The sequence below is a fragment of the Leuresthes tenuis genome, unplaced genomic scaffold (assembly GCF_036924035.1).
Source record: "Leuresthes tenuis unplaced genomic scaffold, fLeuTen1.0.hap1 SCAF_134, whole genome shotgun sequence".
Classification (NCBI taxonomy): Eukaryota; Metazoa; Chordata; class Actinopteri; order Atheriniformes; family Atherinopsidae; genus Leuresthes; species Leuresthes tenuis.
Window position 1 is genome coordinate 37,605 of NW_027325488.1, and position 19,271 is coordinate 56,875.

At 45.2% G+C, this 19,271-nt stretch overlaps 3 non-coding genes and 3 pseudogenes across 3 annotated transcripts; 1 reads left to right on the forward strand and 5 right to left on the reverse strand.

Annotated features, from left to right (window-relative positions):
* Positions 1-167, reverse strand: LOC140287433 (U2 spliceosomal RNA; annotated as a pseudogene).
* Positions 168-10,316: 10,149 nt separating this feature from the next.
* LOC140287438 (U2 spliceosomal RNA) lies at positions 10,317-10,466 on the forward strand (annotated as a pseudogene).
* A 3,767-nt stretch (positions 10,467-14,233) lies between these two features.
* Positions 14,234-14,439, reverse strand: LOC140287437 (U2 spliceosomal RNA; annotated as a pseudogene).
* A 2,513-nt stretch (positions 14,440-16,952) lies between these two features.
* Positions 16,953-17,140, reverse strand: LOC140287444 (U2 spliceosomal RNA). The gene has a single exon (XR_011911611.1). It is a non-coding gene; the product is annotated as a U2 spliceosomal RNA (small nuclear RNA).
* Positions 17,141-17,415: 275 nt separating this feature from the next.
* On the reverse strand, positions 17,416-17,529 carry LOC140287441 (U5 spliceosomal RNA). Its single transcript, XR_011911608.1, has one exon. It is a non-coding gene; the product is annotated as a U5 spliceosomal RNA (small nuclear RNA).
* A 411-nt stretch (positions 17,530-17,940) lies between these two features.
* LOC140287432 (U2 spliceosomal RNA) lies at positions 17,941-18,130 on the reverse strand. The gene has a single exon (XR_011911605.1). It is a non-coding gene; the product is annotated as a U2 spliceosomal RNA (small nuclear RNA).
* Positions 18,131-19,271: the final 1,141 nt, after the last annotated feature.

Below are 19,271 nucleotides of genomic sequence, written 5' to 3' on the forward strand. Positions count from 1 at the left end.
GGAGAGCGCACCGTTCCCAGCGGCACTGCAGTACCGGGTCGATGCTTGGAGTGAACGGAGCAAGCTCCTTTTTCAAATCCTATTGATAAAAATCCATTTAATATGTAGTCCTTGCATAGACATATCACATACTACACTTGATCTTAGCCAAAAGGCCGAGAAGCGATATCTGTCCACTGGTTCACGTCCGAGGGCCCTTCCTGGCACAATGCGCACTTGTAGCGGTGTTCTTTTTATGGCCATAGTGTCACTTTGCACCTCCACCCACCCGCTGCACTGAGCACTCTTCAACCCTTTTAAATGGTATAACTTTACACTACCGCATGCTCCAGCGAGCACCATTCAAGCAACAACTTTGCACTCCAGCTTTGAACATCGGCACAGTCGCAACAAGTAAGGCGACTCTACTCAGAGAAGTCACTCTGCACAGTAACAAGATTTCTTTTGCACAGACAGAAAGGGCTTCATCCACAAAGGTAAAGCCTGCCAAAAATAGAAACAACTCATTAGTGCTGCTCAACGTTGTACTTTGCAGTAAAAGAAAGAGCAAATCTAAAGTTTCAGGAATCCGAGAATAAGCTTACTTTCTTCTTTCTTCTTCACGATTTTGGATTTTGCTATAAAATGAATTCCTTCACTCAAACTAAATTAAAACTGCTAAACCGCTAATCTGTTAAATGCAAGGCAGATGTCAAATTCACCGAAATAGGATCTAAGGGTATTTGGCCAATCGAGCTGTAGCAGCTTCGGTAAAAGAGTATAAGTTGAAGAGTTTGTGAATAAAGGTGTGCGCACACATAGTGAGTTGTAGGAAAATAGGCAGGGAGCAATGCCGGCTGGGGTATATGTTCTTGTATGTTGTCTGACTGTTTGATTTGAATATGTTGTGTAAGTGTCCTGTTGAATGTTACATGTTTGGGCTTTGACACGCTTCACTGTGGTTGTTAACTGTGTGGTGTGTCCTGAAATGTTATATGTTTGGGCTGTGTGACATGCTTAATGCTTTTCAGTAGCAACCCACTTATTCATATATAGCAACTGACAACATAAGAAGTCCGGACATCTTTGATAGTAGTTGTAGAAGTATCCTTATTGATAATAGATAAACTAATTCATAGTGATAGAACAGTAGATGAACAGGTGCCTGCACATGTCTCATGAAAATAAAATGGGTGTATGATTGCTGACGGCAGAGCAATACTGCCAAACTTATGAGTTCTTGTGGCAAACTTGATTCAGTGTCTTGACGTGTATACGCTGTTTCGCTGACTTGTCACAAGAAACAAAGTGTGTTTGATAAGATCCGACCATTTTATTATGGGAGGATCAGTATGTATGGATTCTGATGTGACTGATAAACCCATTCGTATCTTAAGCATAATCAAATACGTGAGACAACGCCCTGGCACACAATCAAAAAAAAAAAAAGAGAGAGCGGTTTTGTGTCCCCACAGTCCATAATGTAGAAAAGAGAGAAAAAAGCCTTTCTGATTTGGTGTGTGTGCTCACAGTGCAGAGTGTAGAGAAAAGAGAGAAAAGAAAGCCGTTTTGGTGTCACGGGAGTTGTGACTTAAACACACACATTTCTGAATTGAGAAAGGAAATTATTTTAGAGGAAGCACTAGAGTTTAGATCCCACATTTGTTGATAGGCATTCATTTAATTTTTCTTTTAATCAGTTTTAAAGTGAATACTAACTGAGAAATGAAAAAGGTGAAGAGTTTAGAAGCTTGGTTCAAGAGCAAAACTTGGTTTATGATCAGCTGAGTCTCTAAACAGAACAGCAAAGGGCTTCATCGAACATTTAAAAAAGATTCAGATTGTTAGAATATCCAGAATTTATAGAAATGGTGGTGATTACTCTTATTTTCTAGAATGGAAATAACTGCACCATGTCTGTTTTATGAATTTAAGGGGCTAAAAAGTTTTGTTCTCGTTTTTCTATGATTAACCGAATGTATGTGAGAGTCCAAACAGACAGAAGGGTTACGGCCGAGCGCTGGACCTTCCAAAAAAGATGAGACAGGCTGGACCCGTGCCATACTAGTTAAGACCTGCCTGTGGATAACAGGTTCTTTAAACTCTCACAAACTCACACACGTTCGCACACATACACCCATACACACACACATTCTTGAACTTGCTGCAAGATTAAACCTTTGCATTAACTGACTCCAGCAACTCTGAGTCTCATTGAGAGACTTTTCTCAACAATTGGGTCCTCAAACCAGATCTCAACGTTTTTTCCGCTGTCCAGGGTCGGAGCTGAAACCGTGCACGGGGGAGTCCAGTACTCCTAATGAAAGACCCCCTGCTGAATTGCGGTAATTAGGGGCCAGTGTCCACTGAAAGGGGGAAAAAGGGACGAGATCGTACTTTTGAATCAATGGCCAGAAGCCATTGGCAGTGCAGGCATCAACAATAATGGTGTTATTTCACCCATTAACACTTAAGGTACCTCATGCAGTGGCTGTGATATGGTTACTTAACAAAATATCTTTACCAGACATCTCTCCTACATAACAGTTCTTCTTTCACAGCCACACCTTGTTGTCGAGAGATGTGCTACACTTAATCCATCCACACTGCTACCTACCCCACAGATGGAAAGCCTCATGATTGCATGTCAGAAATAACCATCAGTGTTTTACCCAGGCCAGACTTAACTGATATACGTTATGAAAATGCAGAAATAACTATATTTATTCAACAGGTCAAGCAAAAAACCCTGATGGCACAAATGCTACAGGATTTACAGTAGTAACAAAAACTGAAGTTTTCTTAAAACAACCACTACCAAAAAATTACTCTGTTCAAGCGGTCGAATTGGTAGCTTTAACTGAAGCTTGTAAATTAAATAACAAAAAGGTTGTTAACGTTTACACTGACAGTCAGTATGCTAAGTGTGACCAAATTTCATCTGCAGAGGCAAAAGTTTGCAAAGCATGGAGATCTGTGAGGGAGTCTTCTGCCTGCAAAGAGAGGGAAGCGAAAACAGGAAAAGATTTAGCTGCTTGCTTAGCTGCAGCATCAGCTCTGGCATTGCCACAAGCAACAGGATCGTCTGAGTTAGTGTGAGCCGCACACTTACAGACCGAGATTGCTGTAGGCAAAAGGATCGCATCAAGAAGATCAGAAACCTGCTTGGAGTTCAGAATAGTTTTACCATCTGATTTAAGGAAATGCCTGTGTTTCCACAGCGCACCAAAGTCATGAACAACACCAAAAGCATATCTGGAATCTGTGTAAATAGTGACTTACCAGCTGCCAACTTACAAGCTTCAGTAAGTGCAATAAGCTCAGTAGTTTGAGCAGAGAAATGTTTAGGAAGAGAACCAGACAACAAAGTGTCATGTGAAGAACATACTGCAAACCAAACACAGTTAGTACCTGTGGCTGGATCACGCAAAGCTGATCCATCTACAAAAAGAATCATGTCAGAGTTTGGAAGAGGAGTCTCTAAAAGATCAGGTCGGGGTGTACAAACTTGTTCCAAAACAGCTTCACAGTCATGAGGCTCCCCATCCTCAGGAGTTGGAAGCAAAGTAGCAGGATTCAGAACAGTACAACGTTTAACAGTGACATTTGGCATATCACAGAGGTGTATCTGAGCCAACGAGCAGTTGAAAGATGTGAAGTTTTCTGCTCGAGAAGAATAATGGCAACAGCATGAGGAACCAAAACAGTCAAATTAGCGTAGCCCACAATATCTTGGGAGGCCAGGACAGCTTTCTCTGCAGCTGCAACAGCACGAAGACAACCAGGCAGGCCTGCAGCCACAGAGTCCAGTTTTGCTGAGAAATGAGCCACTGGCCTTTGCCTGCCCCATGTTCCTGCATAAGAACAGATGTCATACAACCATGCTTCTCATCAACTGCCTGTATGAAAGGTTTATGAGGATCTGGAATGCCAAGTGTTGGTGCTGTTTGAAGAGCCAGCTTAAGCTGACTAAAGGCTGATTCAGCCTCAGGAGTCCATGGAACACGATCAGCTGACTGGAGGCCTTTACCATGGATAAGAGCACCTAAGAGAGCTTCGAGAAAAGAGTAGTTAGGAATAAAGTTCCTGCAGTAAGATGTTATACCTAAGAATGACATAAGCTGTTTTTTAGTAACCGGTTTAGGAATGATCTGAACTGCAGCAACACGTTTAGGAGAAAGTGAGCGCCCATCCTTAGAAATCACATGACCCAAAAAGGTGACTTCGTCCTGTACAAACTGTAAATTAGAAAGGCTGGCTTTATGGCCATAAGAAGGAAGATGTTTCAACAGATTCACTGTCTTTTTCACACTGTTGTTTAGATGGACTACATAAAAGGATGTCATCCACATACTGCAAAAGAGCGGAGCCTGTGGTTGATTGAAGTTAATCCAGACTAGCTTTGAGGGCAGCATTGTAAATAGTGGGACTTTCACAGTACCCCTGGCATAACCGGGTAAAAGTCCAAGATCTCCCTTCAAACTAAAAAGCAAACCAAAATGGGCTATCAGGGTGCACTGGCGACAAGTCAACCACTGAGAAAAACTGTGCATCTGATGTAATTTGAGACAAAATAGTGTGTGGGTTGGGCACAGTAGGAGCATGTGGCTGAACTGCAGCATTCACCGCTTGGAGGTCCTGTACAAAACGCCATTCATCTGGCTGGCCAGCATCTTTAATCTTTTTAACAGGAAACAATGGAGTAAGCACAGGTGAATTTTCAAAAGGAACAATAACGCCTGTTTTCTGAAAAGATTGAAAAACAGGTTTAATCCCTTTAATTGCTTCAGGCTTAAAAGGGTATTGTTTTTTACATGGACAAAAGTCTGATTTAGGGGTGACAATTACTGGTTCACAGCCTTTTATCAACCCCACATCATATTTGCTCTTAGCCCAAAGATCATTGGGCACTTCAGCCAACATGGGTATCGAAGACAAATCTGTTTCAGATAAAAAACATGCTTCAAAATGTGATTCTGTGGTAGGAATTAAGTCCACAGTTCTTTGAGAATGCATTGTACTCAAAAATGTTTTTTTGTACGCTGACAATCGTTCAGAAAACATCAAATTTGGATCAGCAGGTGAAACGGTCCACTCCATTTCTCTCTGACATGTAGCAACAAACTCTCCCACACCTTGTCACTGCCAGTGTGTACGTTTGGCCAAGGAAATGTGAGGGCGAGTACCACAAACATTAAAAAAATCGAAGTGCTCTGGAGTGAGCGACACAGCCAATAAAGTAGGCGCACATATTTTTTCACTTCTTCTCATAGTCATTGTCAGGCCCCAAAGAAATGTGTGATGTGCAGTGCAAATCAGTAGGTTGCATGACATCAGAAAGGGGTGAAACTAACGCTTTTGCTTCTTCCACTAGTTGTTGTGAAAAAGGAGAGCTGGGAAGTTTCCACTCATAAGCATATGTAAGTGCCGATGAATCAAACTGCACTGCTGTGAAAACTTTGTCAGACTGTAACATAACCTTAACACCCTCTGGTGTAGAAGTTAAAATAATGCCTAATTTACACATGAGATCACAGCCCATCAGGTTAATGGGACACAACTCTGATAACAAAAATGAGTGTTTGAAGGAGAGCTCATCGGGAGTGACAACACGCAATGGGCATTGTCATTTTCTCCTTCACAACCTGGCCTGATGCAGACATAGAGTAAACGTGGTTTCCACTTAACTTTGGAGGACAATCAAACTCCCCTGACGTCACTACTGATGAACATAATTTCCTATATTCTGAGAGAAATATCTTTGCTCTAGGACGGAAATAGCATGCAAAACTTTACTACGTGAATCACAGTCGGCAAGCGTTTCTTCACTACACAGAGCAGGAAAAATGTGTGAGTGTGTTTGTGCTATCACCCATTAGTGGAGGCTCCGCTGCCGCGTGACGTCCAGAACCTGCCTCCCACCCTCAGTCAGCCTTTTGCCCAATTTCATCACTTTTCAGCTGTGGACAGTCCTTCTTCCAGTGTCCAGTCTGGCCACAGTAAAAACAAATATTCGGATCATAGCTCTGGCGTGGCCCATTTCGACCTCCTCTCCCACACGTCCACGTCTTCGACTTCGGCCTCGTCCTCGTCCTCTGTTTACACACACTGCGTAATACATGGTCATGGCTGCCAAATGCAGCTCCTTTTCACACTTGTCCCTTTTGGTTGTCTTACGCGTCTCAACTTGGTTATGAGCATGGCGAGCATATCGGCGAACGTCAGCCAAACGAGGACCCTCACACCATCCCACGTAAATGTTCTTTACTTCAGTGGCGACATCTGGCATGAGGCCTTTAATTATTGCATCGCAAACTGTGGCCTTCTCTCAGCCAAACACCTCTGATCTCGCTTTTCATGATGTAAGTTCCTGCGTATGCTGCCGCTTACCTGGATCACGTCATCATCCATAGCAACAGCTGGGCGGAGCATGTTCAGCAGATGGCGGCAGTGCTGGAGTCACGGGGCTCACGGCCAACCCAAAGAAGTGTGCAGTTGGATGGAGGGAGGTACGGTATCTGGGGTACCACTTGGGCGGCGGACAGGTGCGTCCACAGGTAGACAAGACAGCAGCGATTGCAGCCTGCCCAAAACCTAAGACCAAGAAAGAGGTGAGGCGGTTTTTGGGGCTGGCCGGATATTACCGGCGATTTATTCCCAACTTCGCGGAGCTGACCAGCCCTTTGACCAACCTTACCCGAAAAGGTGCCTCTGATCCGGTCCGGTGGACGAAGCAGTGCCAGGTGTCACTTGAGAGGGTAAAGCAGACCCTCTGTGGGGAGCCTCTTCTCCACACACCTAACTCCTCTCTCCCATTTGTCCTGCAGACTGATGCATCGGGAAGGGGGTTGGGGGCTGTTCTGTCCCAGCAGGTGCGGGGCGTTGACCACCCAGTGCTTTACATCAGCCAGAAACTATCCGAGAGGGAGACCAGATACAACACGGTGGAGAGGGAGTGCCTGGCCATCCGGTGCGTGGTCGGCGCTCTGCGGTATTACTTGCTGGGGCGCCCATTCACCCTTTGCTCGGACCTTGCTCCCCTCCAGTGGCTCCACCGAATGAAAAATGTCAATGCACGGATCACCTGCTGGTATCTGGCACTACAGCCTTTTAAATTCAAAGTGGTCCATAGGCCGGGGGCACAGATGGCTGTGGCCGACTTCCTTTACAGCTCGCATGGCGAGGTGTGTGTGTGTGTGTGTGGGGGGGGGGGGGGGGGGGGGGGGGGGGGTTAGGCCGGACCGCAAGGTCAGGCGGTGGAGGTATGTGGAGGGGGCGTGGTGCATCAGCTGCAGGAGAGAGCTGTGGAGAGAGCTCTGGGGAGCAGGACTAGGTGAGTGATTAGTACACCGGCAGTCACTTGTCTAATCACTCTCCTCTTTAAAAAACTCAGAGCTGTAAGGAGGATTGAAGTGGAGTCGGCAGCACGAACCGGGAGGGAAGGCCTGCGAACGACTCCACATTCATGAAAAAGGGTTAAATAAACTATACGTTGAACCGTCCTCTGTCTCTGAGTCTCTCTGAAAGAACCCGCAGTGGCAACAGGCCGCCTCAATGTGGAATTATTAAAGACAGTAAAGGACGATCTCTCTCGTTGGAAGTCCTTACCTATATCACTTATCGGGAGAGTTACAACCATTAAAATGATGATACTACCAAAAGTTAACTATCTGTTCTCAATGATCCCCATAAAACCACCTGCTACTTGGTTTAAGTCACTAGATTCATGCATCTCTAAATTTCTGTGGAAAAACAAACCACCACGTATTAGTTTAAAAACCCTACAGAAGACCAAGGACAGGGTGGATTAGATTTACCTAATTTTCAGCACTATTCCTTAGCCAATAGGTTACAGTATATATCAAAATGGTTTAAACCTAGCCCAATAGATGAACATGGATAAGTATAGAACAAGCATTGTGTGATAATCTGGAAATCTCTGACCTGCCACTTATTAGTCAAATAGTGAAAAATCACAAATGTTTCAAAAGCATTAACATCAGCACCTCTCTGACAGCCTGGTGGGAATTTCTTAAAATAACAAAGTCTTCACTTGTCCCGTGTAAGCTTACACCCATCTGGAACAATCCTGACATCCTGCAAAACAAAAAAATGCTAAACTTTACTCTGTGGAAGATCAAAGGAATCAAACATCTGGAACATATAATCCAAAATGGACATTTTATTTCATTTGATGAGCTCATATCACAACATGAGATAGGCAGCAATAAATTCCTAGAATATCAACAACTTAAGTCTATAATAACAAAGAAATATATCCTCCACCAACCAGACTTACAACTCCCGATTAGGGTAGCAGAATTTCTAAGCATCTGCACCCCAAAACTACTATCAAAAATATATAAATTATTGTCTAAGATAGATGACACAATGTCTCTACCGTCCTCAAAATGGGAGGCAGATTTATCCATCAGTTCTAGTCATAGCTTCTGGCCACAAATATGTTTGAACACCTTCAGAATGACTCGAAATCCTAATTTACAGCTCATACAATACAAAATTCTTCATAGAACACACTATACCGGACAAAGGATGTTCAGGATGGGTCTAACACACTCAAACATCTGCTCACATTGCACAGATAACACACCTGATGATTATGCACACGCTTTGTGGTTTTGTGCGCCTGTCCAGAAGTTCTGGCTTGAAGTCTGTGCGGACCTATCAACATGGCTAAAGTGTAGCATTCCTGCATGCCCCACACTGTGCATACTGGGTGACTTAGACAACATCAACGTGGAATTTAGCTTAGCACACATGATCCTCACAGTGTTATGTATAGCAAAGAAAACTATTCTCATGAACTGGAAAGCGAAGAACAATCTGTGTATTAACCAGTTTAGAAATTTTCTTTTAGATTATATTAGCATGGAAACAATGTCTGCTTCCTCAAAACATCAATTGGCTGAATTTAATTCTCTCTGGTCCCCTCTGATTAGCTTGATCACATAGTGTTGGTGGTGGGTTGATGTCCCGTCGCTCTGGGCGGTTGGGTGTGTGCTGGGGGGGGGCTGTGTGGCTTCGGGCGTCTGGTGGTCTCTCGGGTCATGGGGACCGGGTTGGTCATTGCTGGGGGGGACTGTGTGTCGGGCTTGGAGGGCAGTTTTGGGGGCTTGCGGGTGGGGCTGTCTTGCGGTGTGGGGCGGGGTCCCTTAGGGGCCTTGGGGTGGTGGCTGCTGGCTCTGTACCGGGTGACGGGGCCGCTCTGGCGTGGGTGGTGGAGCTGGGCCTGGACCTGGTGGCTTGCCGCTGCCTTGTGCCCGGGGCGGGGCCCTGCCTGTGCCTGGGGGGTCTGGGTTGCCCTGGACATGCCACAGTATGCGTGGGTTGGTGCAGGTCCTGGTGCCGGCCTTGTTGCTCTGGGAACTCCAAGGTGTCCGCAGGTGGTTGTTTTTTTTAGGGTGTTGGGGCGTGCGGTGAGGAGGAGGGGGTCTGTATGGGGGTGTGCTTTTCCCCTGTTGGGGGGGGGCCTGGGGGGGCCTGGGTGATGGTGGGTCTCAGGCCCGGGCTGCTGCGACTGGTGTAACCGGGTGATTTGTTTGTTTGTTTGTTTGATTTTTGTTGTTGTTTGTTTGTTTTTGTAGAGGTCCTCTGGGGTGGGGTTGGGTTGAGTGGGGTGGGGCGGGATGGGTTCCTTCTGGGGGTACAGTAGTTCCCGGAATATGGTGACTGCAGGCCCCGAGCCTGGTGGACATCAGGCCCTCCTGCCCTGTGTTGGGTCCCAGGTAGCGGGGATGCCTATTGCAGCCAGTCTCTGGCTGCCCTCTCCGGGGTGGGAGGGAACAGGAGGATGAATTAATTATTCTGCTAGTTTATATATTGTAAACATAAACAATAAACAATTATAAAACTTCCCTTGGCAAAGCAAATCTGTTTGGCATAAAGGTATTCAGACTACAATTCTGCTGCCATAATGCACAATTCCGGATTTTGATATAAAATGAATTCCTTCACTCAAACCAAGTTAAAACTGCATTTTCCTTCATATTTATCCATGTCTAAATAGCTTTGAACAAAAAAGAACGTTGTACTTTGCAGGATAGGAAACAACAACACTAAACCTTTAGGAATCCGAGAATAAGCTTATTTTTACGAGTTCTACACAATTTCGGATTTTGATATAAAATGAATTCCTTCACTCAAACTAAGTTAAAACTTCTTTGTCCTTCATATTTATCCATGTCCAAATAGCTTTAAACAAAAAAGAACGTTGTACTTTGCAGGATAGGAGAGAACAACACTAAACCTTTTCAGGAATCCGAGAATAAGCGTCGTTTCACGAGTTCTACACAATTCCGGATTTTGATATAAAATTAATTCCTTCACTCAAACCAAGTTGTGATATGTCTATGCAAGGACCACATATTAAATGGATTTGTATCAATAGGAGTTGAAAAAGGAGCTTGCTCCGTTCACTCCAAGCATCGACCCGGTACTGCAGTGCCGCTGGGAACGGTGCGCTCTCCTCTGCTCTTGTGAAAAAGCAAACAGCGGTGCAGGATGGAAGTTTCAGGGACCCCAAGATGAAACTTTCTTTTAGTCTGCTGAGAAAAGAGAGTGAATGCGAAGTACACTTTAACACGGCTCTGGGAGCGAGCCGAGTGCGGGCTAACCAGGAGAATTGCTTGAAAGAAATGCGACACCGAATGAGCGGTCAGAACAAAGCCTCAATACGGTGTTCCTGTGGTGTTTTTATAAAATGCAGTGAAAATAAAGGTGTGAATGCCCCAGAGAAAACTAAAAGGTGGAGCGGAAGTGTTCGGCTGCAAGAAGGTGTGAATGTCCGACTATATTTGGTGAAAAGCAGGTGAAGCAAGGTCTGAATGCCCAACCTTACATCATCAAAAGCGAGATCAGAGGTTTTTGGCTGCAAGAAGGCCATAGTTTGCCAAAAGCGGGTAAGGTGCGAATGACCGACTAAATATCAAGTAAAAGTGAAGTAAAATATAAATAAAAGTGGGGGCGGAGGTCTTCGGATGCAAGTGGGTGTGAATATCCCACCATACAAGTATGGTGGAGAGGAAGCTGTGAATGGCCGACCATAGTTTGCAAAAAGCGGGTGAGAAAAGGTGCGAATGTCCAACCATACATGATCAAAACAGGGAGCGGAGGTGTTTGGCTGCGACAAGGTGTGAATGTCCACCCATAATTAATGAAAAGCGGGCAACAAGTAGGTTCGAATGCCATACCATACATCATCAAAAGCAGGAGTGGATGTGTTCGGCTACAAGAAGCTGTGAATGTCCAGCCATAATTACTCAAAAACGGGTAAGAAAAGGTAGTATTGCCAGACCATAAATTATCAAAACAGGGAGCGGAGGTGTTCCGCTGTAAGAAGGTGTGAATGTCCGACCATAATTGGTAAAAAGCGGGTAAGAAAAGGTTAAAATACCCGACTGTACACAATCAATAGCGGGAGCGGAGTTGTTTGGCTACTAAAAGGTGTGAAAGTCCGACCATGGTTTGTAAAAAGCGGGTAAGAAAAGGTGCGAATGCCGGACAATGTATGATCAAAAGAGGGAACGGAGGTTTTCGGCTGCAAGAAGGTCTAAATGTCCAACCATAATTTGTAAAAACCGGGGAAGAAAAGGCTCGGAAGCCCGACTATACACCATCAAAAGCGGGAGCGGAGGTGTTCAGCTGCAAGAAGGTCTGAATGTCCATCAATAATTGCTAGAAAACATGAAAAAAAATGTTCGAATATCCAACCGCACATGATCATAAGTGGGAGAGGAGGTGTTCAGCTTCAAGAAGGTGTGAATGTCCACCCATAATTCCTCAAAAATGGGTAAAAAAAAAGGTGCGAATGCCCAACCATACATCATCAAAAGCAGGACTGGATGTGTTCGGTTACAAGAAGGTTTGAATGTCCGAGCATAGTTTGTAAAAAAATTTCCAGTTCACTCCATTAAATGCTTTTTCTGCATCTAGAGAGTCGATTGTGGTTTCCAAGTTGTTGATGGTAGAATAGTCTATGAGATTAATGATCCGGTTTGTGAACGAACTGTTGTGCCTACTGCTCTTCAGCCTGTCAAATGAAACGTAGAATTTAAAACGTGACAAATGAACGAAGACCCAAGGAGTTGAGTCGTAAACTAATCAATACTGTTTCCTGTGCGAGGACCTGTCAGTCGAGGAGTTGAGTCATGAACGAATCAATACTGTTTCCTGTCCTGCTGACTGAGCTTATGAAGCTGCCGCCTGCCATGTGGTGAGGAAGGGTACTGCATGAAAATGAACGAATCACTCACTGAGACAACTCGTTACTCCCGAGTCATATAAAAAATTTGTTCATGTCGAACGAATCGCTCACGAACGACACATCACTATCTATTTGACGAGTTATGCATGAATTCGGATTTTGCAATAAAATTAATTCCTTCTCTCAAACCAAGTTCAAACTGCTTTGTCCTTCATATTTATCTACTTCTAATCTAGTTTCAACAATAAACAACCCCACATCATATTTGCTCTTCGCCCAAAGATCATTGGGCACTTCAGCCAACATGGGTATCGAAGACAAATCTTTTTCAGATTAAAAACATGCTTCAAAATGTGATTCTGTGGTAGGAATTAATTCCACAGTTCTTTGACAATGCATTGTACTCAAAAATATTTTTTTGTATGCTGACAATCGTTCAGAAAACATCAAATTTGGATCAGCAGGTGAAACGGTCCAATCCGTTTCTTTCTGACATGTAGCAACAAACTCTCCCACACCTTGTCAATGCCAGTGTGTAGGTTTGGCCAAGGAAATGTGAGGGCGAGTACCACAAACATTAAAAAAATCGAATTGCTCTGGAGTGAGCGACACAGCCAATAAAGTAGGCGCACATATTTTTTCACTTCTTCTCATAGTCATTGTCAGGCCCCAAAGAAATGTGTGATGTGCAGTGCAAATCAGCAGGTTGCATGAAATCAGAAAGGGGTGAAACTAACGCTTTTGCTTCTTCCACTAGTTGTTGTGAAAAAGGAGAGCTGGGAAGTTTCCACTCATAAGCATATGTAAGTGCAGATGAATCAAACTGCACTGCTGTGAAAACTTTGTCAGGCTGTAACATAACGTTAATACCCTCTGGTGTAGAAGTTAAAATAATGCCTAATTTACACATGAGATCACAGCCCATTAGGTTAATGGGACACAACTCTGATAACAAAAATGAGTGTTTGAAGGAGAGCCCATCGGGAGTGACACACGCAATGGGCGATGTCATTTTCTCCTTCACAACCTGGCCTGATGCAGACATAGAGTAAACGTGGTTTCCACTTAACTTTGGAGGACAATCAAACTCCCCTGACGTCACTACTGATGAACATAAGTTCCTATATTCTGAGAGAAATATCTTTGCTCTAGGACGGAAATAGCATGCAAAACTTTACTACGTGAATCACAGTCGGCAAGCGTTTCTTCACTACACAGAGCAGGAAAAATGTGTGAGTGTGTTTGTGCTATCACCCATTAGTGGAGGCTCCGCTGCCGCGTGACGTCCAGAACCTGCCTCCCACCCTCAGTCAGCCTTTGGCCAAATTTCATCACTTTTCAGCTGTGGACAGTCCTTCTTCCAGTGTCCAGTCTGGCCACAGTAAAAACAAATATTCGGATCATAGCTCTGGCGTGGCCCATTTCGACCTCCTCTCTCACACGTCCACGTCTTCGACTTCGGCCTCGTGCTCTGTTTACACCAACTGCGTAATACATGGTCATGGCTGCCAAATGCAGCTCCTTTTCACACTTGTCCCTTTTGGTTGTCTTACGCGTCTCAACTTGGTTCTGAGCATTGCGAGCATATCGGCGAACGTCAGCCAAACGAGGACCCTCATACCATCCCACGTAAATGTTCTTTACTTCAGTGGCGACATCTGGCATGAGGCCTTTAATTATTGCATCGCAAACTGTGGCCTTCTCTCAGCCAAACACCTCTGATCTCGCTTTTCATGATGTAAGGTTGGGCATGCAGACCTTGCTTCACCTGCTTTTCACTAAATATAGTCGGACATTCACACCTTCTTGCAGCCGAACACTTCCGCTCCACCTTTTAGTGTTCTATCACACCTTTTTTTTCACCGCATTTTATAGATAATGGTTGGAAATTCTAAACCACTTCTCCTGGTTAGCCCGCACTCGGCTCGCTCCCAGAGCCGTGTTAAAGTCTGCTTCGCATTCACTCTCTTTTCTCAGCAGATTAAAGAAACTTCCATCCTGCACCGCTGTTTGCTTTTTCACAAGAGCAGAGGAGAGCGCACCGTTCCCAGCGGCACTGCAGTACCGGGTCGATGCTTGGAGTGAACGGAGCAAGCTCCTTTTTCAACTCCTATTGATAAAAATCCATTTAATATGTAGTCCTTGCATAGACATATCACATATTAAACTGATAAGTACAGATTTTTTTATTTTTTTTTTTTTTTTTTTTTATTACAAAACTTCCAAGAAACATTTAGAACAACATGACAAAACAGTCAAAGTAATGCTTTACATGTCCGACACAAAAACCATACAAACATAAGAAACAACCACAAAGAAACACTACCCGCTCATGAAAATAAAGTCTTCCATCGCTCTCTTGCAGCGTGATACCCGTACTTTTCCTCCTCCATTCTTCTCATGCATCCAATCTCTGCCCTCACCCTTGCCACCACCCTTCCCACCTGCCAGTCCACATTGTTTTTAATCAACGCCGTCCTTGCATCCCACAGCGCCACCTTTCCCATAGACAGAACCAACCATAACAGAAAACCCTCCCTACCTTTCCCCCTTAAACCCAAGCCCAGCATTATCATGTCATACTTTAAAGACCCCAATCTTGGAAAAAAAAGAACCAACTCAACCCACACTTTTGTTGCAAACCCACATTCCCAAAACACATGCTCAATTGTCTCATCAGCCCCACACCCCTCCCTTGGGCACAAACTCCCCCGTGTCAACCCGTGTCTATTTAAAACTTCCCTGACTGGCAACCTCCTGTGTAAGGCGAGCCAATTTATATCCCTCGCCCTGTTTGTGAGACCTTTCTGCTGTGTGAAAACCCACCCTTGTTGCCCCACCCCATACACCCCCACCAGCCCCCTTTTTTCCACCAGAGCCCTGTACAGGCGCCGGTGACTGAAGCACAGGTCCCCCTCCTGACACTCTGGGTGCTTTTTCCCCCAGCATACCACCTGCCTATAATACGGGGGTAAGACATCCCCCTTTGGCCTTCTATTGTCCCAGGACACCAATCTCCTGAAGGGGAATGACAACCAAAACAGCAAAAGTGCCTGAAAATGATGGCCACTTGTCTGTTGCACAGACCTGCACAAAAAGGAAAAGAAAACCACATCCAACTTAAGTGGGATGTCCGGCACACCCCTCCCTCCCATCCGAACTTCCTGGTACATCCACTCCCTTCTCACATATTCATACCCCCCCCATACAAAGGAAAAAACATCTCTCATGAAACTTCTCCTATATTGAGGAGGTAAAGGAAAAACATACGCTAGGTATACCAAAAATGGCAAAATATCAGCCTTCAAAACCAGCACTCTACCACTTAAGGAAAGTTGCCGGGATTTCCACAGCCCCATCCGCGAACGGGCTGCAGCCAGACGCCTTCCCCAATTTAATGCTGCACTCCCTTCTCCCTGAAACTCTACCCCCAGGACTCTCACTGGGCCCTGGCACTGGGGCAGACCAGCTAGGCCTCCCACCCTACCAGCCCATGGTCCAAAAAACTTAATGGTGGACTTCCCTAAGTTCACCTTGGCCCCCGACACTATTGAAAAACTCTCCACCACTTTCAACAGCCGTGTGACCGACCTCTCTGTTGTCAAAAAAAAGGTCATGTCATCCGCATACTGCATCACTGTCAACTTGTCCGGACCTGCTCCAGGAAGGTGCAGACCCACCACACCCGGGTCCCCCCGCACCACCGAACCCAGCGGCTCCATGTAAGCCACAAAGAGCAGCGGGGAGAGTGGGCATCCCTGCCTCACCCCAGTTCTCTGTGCCACCACTGTACCCAAGTGCCCGTTCACCATAACTCTGCTCCCCACCCCCTTGTACATGATCTCCAACCACTCTATAAAACGGGGCCCAAATCCCATCCTCTCCAAAACTGCAAAAAGAAACCTGTGGTTCACCCTGTCAAACGCTTTCTCCATATCTAACCCCACCAAACTCATATTGATCCCCCGCTCCTCCACCCAATGAATACAGTCCCTCACCAATCCCAGATTCCACTGTATTAGCCTTCCCTCCACCCCACACGTCTGATCCTCATGGATTACATGAGGTAGAGCCTTCCGAAGACGACCAACTAGGACTCGAGCCACAATTTTGTAGTCCACACAGAGCAACGTGATCGGCCTATAGCTTTCCATTCGCTCCCTGTTTTGATCATGTATGGTTGGACATTCGCACCTTTTCTCACCCGCTTTTTGCAAACTATGGTCGGCCATTCACAGCTTCCTCTCCACCATACTTGTATGGTGGGATATTCACACCCACTTGCATCCGAAGACCTCCGCCCCCACTTTTGTTGATATTTAGCCGATCATTCGCACCTTACCCGCTTTTGGCAAACTATGGCCTTCTTGCAGCCAAAAACCTCTGATCTCGCTTTTGATGATGTAAGGTTGGGCATTCAGACCTTGCTTCACCTGCTTTTCACCAAATATAGTCGGACATTCACACCTTCTTGCAGCCGAACACTTCCGCTCCACCTTTTAGTTTTCTATGGGGCATTCACACCTTTTTTTACACCGCATTTTATAAAAACACCACAGGAACACCGTATTGAGGCTTTGTTCTGACCGCTCATTCGGTGTCGCGTTTCTTTCAAGCAATTCTCCTGGTTAGCCCGCACTCGGCTCGCTCCCAGAGCCGTGTTAAAGTCTGCTTCGCATTCACTCTCTTTTCTCAGCAGATTAAAGAAACTTCCATCCTGCACCGCTGTTTGCTTTTTCACAAGAGCAGAGGAGAGCGCACCGTTCCCAGCGGCACTGCAGTACCGGGTCGATGCTTGGAGTGAACGGAGCAAGCTCCTTTTTCAACTCCTATTGATAAAAATCCATTTAATATGTAGTCCTTGCATAGACATATCACATATTAAACTGATAAGTACAGATACTACACTTGATCTTAGCCAAAAGGCCGAGAAGCGATAACTGTCCACTGGTTCACGTCCGAGGGCCCTTCCTGGCACAATGCGCACTTGTAGCGGTGTTCGTTTTATGGCCATAGTGTCACTTTGCACCTCCGCCCACCCGCTGCACTGAGCACTCTTCAGCCCTTTTAAATGGTATAACTTTACACTACCGCACGCTCCAGCGAGCACCATTCAAGCAACATCGGCACAGTCGCAACAAGTAAGGCGACTCTAGTCAGAGAAGTCACTCTGCACAGTAACAAGATTTCTTTTGCACAGACAGAAAGGGCTTCACCCGCAAAGGTAAAGCCTGCCAAAAATAGAAACAATTCATTAGTGCTGCTCTCCACGGAAGTCTTTAGTAAAAGGCGAAAGACTTGTACATTATGAAGAGAAACCAGTGTATGATTATCCATCACTGCGGGAGCAGGGCATCAGGCTAGTTGGCATAGCCACCTTCCCCATGGTGAGCTTTGCTTGGTTGAGACGCTTGCTCCCCCCCCTTGCTCCTCGGCTGACCAAGTAGGAACAATCGGGCCCTATTCGATGGCTGCCTTGTCTTTTACTCTGTGCAAAAGACAAGGCAGCCACAAACAACACGGGAACACCGTATTGAGGCTTTGATCTGACTGCTCATTCGGTGTCGCGTTTCTTTCAAGCAATTCTCCCGGTTAGCCCGCACTCGGCTCGCTCCCAGAGCCGTGTTAAAGTCTGCTTCGCATTCACTCTCTTTTATCAGCAGATTAAAAGAAAGTTTCATCTTAGGCTCCCTGAAACTTCCATCCTGCACCGCTGTTTGCTTTTTCACAAGAGCAGAGGAGAGCGCACCGTTCCCAGCGGCACTGCAGTACCGGGTCGATGCTTGGAGTGAACGGAGCAAGCTCCTTTTTCAACTCCTATTGATAAAAATCCATTTAATATGTAGTCTCGCATAGAGGACATATCAGACATTAAACTGATAAGAACAGATACTACACTTGATCTTAGCCAAAAGGCCGAGAAGCGATAACTGTCCACTGGTTCACGTCCGAGGGCCCTTCCTGGCACAATGCGCACTTGTAGCGGTGTTCTTTTTATGGCCATAGTGTCACTTTGCACCTCCGCCCACCCGCTGCACTGAGCACTCTTCAGCCCTTTTAAATGGTATAACTTTACACTACCACACGCTCCAGCGAGCACCATTCAAGCAACAACTTTGCACTCCAGCTTCGAACATCGGCACAGTCGCAACAAGTAAGGCGACTCTAGTCAGAGAAGTCACTCTGCACAGTAACAAGATTTCTTTTGCACAGACAGAAAGGGCTTCATCCGCAAAGGTAAAGCCTGCCAAAAATAGAAACAACTCATTAGTGCTGCTCAACGTTGTACTTTGCAGTAAAAGAAAGAGCAAATCTAAAGTTTCAGGAATCCGAGAATAAGCTTACTTTCATGAGTTCTTCACGATTTCGGATTTTGCTATAAAATGAATTCCTTCACTCAAACTAAATTAAAACTGCTAAACCGCTAATCTGTTACATACAAGGCAGATGTCAAATTCACCGAAATAGGATCTAAGGGTATTTGGCCAATCGAGCTGTAGCAGCTTCGGTAAAAGAGTATAAGTTGAAGAGTTTGTGAATAAAGGTGTGCGCACACATAGTGAGTTGTAGGAAAATAGGCAGGGAGCAATGCCGGCTGGGGTATATGTTCTTGTATGTTGTCTGACTGTTTGATTTGAATGTGTTGTGTAAGTGTCCTGAAATGTTATATGTTTGGGCTGTGTGACATGCTTAATGCTTTTCAGTAGCAACCCACTTATTCATATATAGCAACTGACAACATAAGAAGTCCGGACATACTTTGATAGTAGTTGTAGAAGTATCCTTATTGATAATAGATAAACTAATTCATAGTGATAGAACAGTAGATGAACAGGTGCCTGCACATGTCTCATGAAAATAAAATGGGTGTATGATTGCTGACGGCAGAGCAATACTGCCAAACTTATGAGTTCTTGTGGCAAACTTGATTCAGTGTCTTGACGTGTATACGCTGTTTCGCTGACTTGTCACAAGAAACAAAGTGTGTTTGATAAGATCCGACCATTTTATTACGGGAGGATCAGTATGTATGGATTCTGATGTGACTGATAAACCCATTCGTATCTTA